The sequence below is a fragment of the Salvelinus alpinus genome, chromosome 24, assembly GCF_045679555.1.
Source record: "Salvelinus alpinus chromosome 24, SLU_Salpinus.1, whole genome shotgun sequence".
In the NCBI taxonomy this organism is placed as follows: Eukaryota; Metazoa; Chordata; class Actinopteri; order Salmoniformes; family Salmonidae; genus Salvelinus; species Salvelinus alpinus.
The window spans coordinates 9,242,059-9,246,080 of record NC_092109.1 but is presented as its reverse complement, the minus strand read 5'-3'; positions in this window follow the sequence as shown (position 1 = coordinate 9,246,080).

Below are 4,022 nucleotides of genomic sequence, written 5' to 3'. Positions count from 1 at the left end.
TTTGTACAACAGCGAAGGTTTCAGTAGAAGGAAAGGACAAAGGACAAAAGGAAAGAACAAAGGACAAAAGGAAAGGACAAAGGACAAAAGGAAAGGAGACAAAGGACAAAAGGAAAGGAGACAAAGGACAAAAGGAAAGGAGACAAAGGACAAAAGGAAAGGACAAAGGACAAAAGGAAAGGACAAAGGACAAAAGGAAAGGACAAAAGGAAAGGACAAAGGACAAAAGGAAAGGAGACAAAGGACAAAAGAAAAGGACAAAGGACAAAGGACAAAGGACAAAAGGAAAGGACAAAGGACAAAAGGAAAGGAGACAAAGGACAAAAGGAAAGGAGACAAAGGACAAAAGGAAAGGACAAAGGACAAAAGGAAAGGACAAAGGGCAACAAAAACCAACACACTGCTACAATCCTTTGTGAAAAAGTAGATTTGTTTTAAAAGACAGTAGAGGCACATGAACGAACAAGACAAAAAAAAATGCCTTTTGGAAACAAAGATGCAAACTTTAGAAGAGGAAAACAGAATGAGACGCACCATGATAATATTGCCCTTACCAGAAGGCCAGGAAAAAGTAGACCTTTCCAGTTATGTGGTCAAACTGATATCAGAGAATCTTGATGTTGATATATCACTAGAGGATCTGGAATGATGCCATAAATAAGGCATGAAAGAGAAGAACTTCATATATGAAATGACCACATTTTACATATGGAACTATCAGACCAAACTCAACATTCTGAAGGCACAACGGGGAAAGGAGATCAAAGTCCAAGGCCAGACCATTTGATTCATCCACCTGTCTGCTAAGCTGAGAAAGAAATGCAAGGAACACCTGCCAATCAGACAGTCACTGGAGGATAATGGGATCAAATCTCAGTGCTGTGGGTACGGAAGGGAACGCAAAGGATGGAATTCACAAGCGCCGATGGAGCCTTAATTAAGCTGTAAGAAACCTTTCCACTTGAAGACTTATAAACATTACGAGTAATGGAGATCTCCGCTGATAGAATTGAACCCCCTGCACCGAGAAGAAGACAAAGCCACGAACACACTGTGCGCTAGACGTACACTGTAGGCTGCATACAGTGATACCTAAAGACTTGCTTATCGTAAGTTGTAACAATATTATTTTACCTTACCCTCAGTAGAATTCTATACTCTACTTTCCCCAAGTAACTTTTATTTTCTATGAGGTAATGATAGAAGAAGTCGAGGCCAACGGGCTACATGTACACTGATAAGACAATTCAAAGGGGGAAATACATACTGAACAACAATATGAAAGCAACATGTAAAGTGTTGGTCCTATGTTTCACGAGCTGTAATAACAGATCCCAGAAATGTTGCATACGCACAAAAAGTTTATTTCTGGTTTACATCCCTGTTAGTGAGCATTTCTCCTTTGCCAAGATAATCCATCCATCTGACAGATGTGGCATTTCAGAAATGCAGAAATGTCCACCCAAGCTGTTGCCAGATACTTTTATGTTAATTTCTCTACCATAAGCCAGCATTGTTTTAGAGAATTTGGCCGTATGTCCAACTGGCTTCACAACTAAAGACCACATGTAACAATGCCAGCCAGGGCCTCCACATTTGGCTTCTTCGCCTGCGGGATCGTCTGAGACCAGCCACTCAGACGGCTGATGAATCTGTCTCAGGGAAGCTCATCTCCGTGCATCGTCGACCTCACCAGGGTCTAGAGCTGACTGCAGTTCGGCATCGTAACCAGTGGGAAAATGCTCACCTGGCACACTGGAGAAGTATGTTCTTCACGGATGAATACCTGTTTCAACTGTACCGGGCTGATGTCAACGTTGTGAACAGAGTGCCCCATGGTAGCGGTGGGGTTATGCTACGGGCAAGCATAAGCTATGGACAATGAACACAGTTGCATTTTATTGTTAAATGAACTAAAGTGGAACAATATATTAAATATGCCCATGCTTATCGCCTGCATCCTTCCACGTGTCTATTTTCAAAGGACAAAACTAGGAAACGACTTCATAGTTAAGAACACTTTATACCACGGCTTTGTTCAATACTCATTTCAGATTGGCTAGAATGGCATTCTAGAATGGACTTTAAAACCAAATCACGGGACAGTTGGAAAAGATATCGGGACAGTTGGAAAATATATTAGGACACCTTGCAATCTTGATGCAATATGCCAACAACTGCACAAACTGAAATTGGATACATTGTAAACACAGGTCCAATGAGGAAAAAACATAGCTAGTTAGCTTTGCAGAGACATATTTCTTTGGAGCATTTGATGACCTAGCACGGTAAGAGATGAACATGAATTTCTCCGGTCCCCTCCGCCGCTTTTGCTGTGAAATCCTCCCACATGTTTCTAGTTTGACCAGCTGTTTTCAGGCAAAAAATTGGGCCTTATCAGATAATTGTTATGGATGTATCCAAATGAATGTCAATAGACAACAGCTACTTTGTTGTTATTCTGGCTGCAGAGGTTGTGACTGTGTTAGCCATAGACAGTTGGCTAGCTAACAGCAAGCAAGGAATAAGAATGTTGCCAGCGAGCATGGCAACGGAACGACTGGGTCGCGACACTAGCGACCAAAAGATGAGAAAGTATGAATTTGCTGATATAAATGAAAAAAATAAAATAAATACTAAATCGAACGAACGACTGAGTCGCGTCTCTAGGAACCAAAAGATGAGAAATTATACATTTGCTTATAAAAAAAGATATACTGTATATCAACAACAACAAAAATGTATTTCTACCAGTAAATCTGTGCTTTTATATTTTTTTCTAGTCACCTGTGGTATATGCGGCATAAACGCCTCCGTTCTGTACATTACCTTCAAAAAAATGAACTCCGTCGTCCATTATTTCCAAGGTAATGTACATAACAGTAACAGTATGAAATAAAATGAAACGGATTCTACAAGAACCAACTCCTTAAAAACACAGCCTTAATGAACAATCCTTACATAGCTTTCAGAATTCCCTAATAAATTGGCCCTAAACTAAAGGCATAGAAACCGTAAATGATGTGGTAATAGGAAATACAATTATTTCCATGACAGAATTACAAAGCAATTTTGGACTGACCAATGTAGATATTTTAAAATATATGCAACTTAAAAGTTTTATATAAAAATAATTTGACCTGAAAGCTTTAAGACATCAAAGCAATGTTGAGGGAATCCTATTTGAGCCAGAAAAGGATACTTATATGACAGGTAAGATATACAAAACCTTGCACCGATCCTATCCAACTGGTAATCTCTTAGAAAAAATATATGATCTATTGGAACCAAGACTTAAAAATAACTGATATAGGCACAAAATGGAGGGAGTGTTGGAACATATAGAATGAAAAAAAAACTGTTAATGAAAATGTACTCTTAATCCAGTATAAACTAAGGTATAGGATGTATTATACAAGAGACAAAATTGTCAAATTCTACAGCACAACGGAAAGTCATATCTTAAGTGTAAAACTGACTCAATAACTTTTTGTCACGCGACAAATGTGGAAAAGTTAAGGGTTTTGAGTACTTCCGAATGCACTGTATATAAAGTGTAATATTGTGATGCAATCTCGAAATTGAATACATTTCCACTCTATTTCTGACATGGTACAGGCGTCTTCTGCTTTTAAAGCCCATTCATAAATGGATTAAATAGTTTTTCATCAATCTACAATACCCCATAATGAAAAAGCAAAAACAGGTGTACACAAAGTTCTCCCATCTCCACAGAGGAACTCTGGAGCTCTGTCAGAGTGACCATCGGGTTGTTGGTCACCTCCCTGACCAAGGCCCTTCTCCCCAATTTCTCAGTTTGGCCGGGAGGCCAGCTCTAGGAAGAGTCTCGGTGGTTCCACATTTCTTCCATTTAAGAATGATGGAGGCCACTGTGTTCTTGGGGACCATCAATGCTGCATAAATGTTTTGATACCCTTCCTCAGAGCTGTCCCTCGACACATTCCTGGAGGTCAATGTGAGAGTAGAAAGAGGAGGAAGGGAAGCGCTACTAAGGTACACTA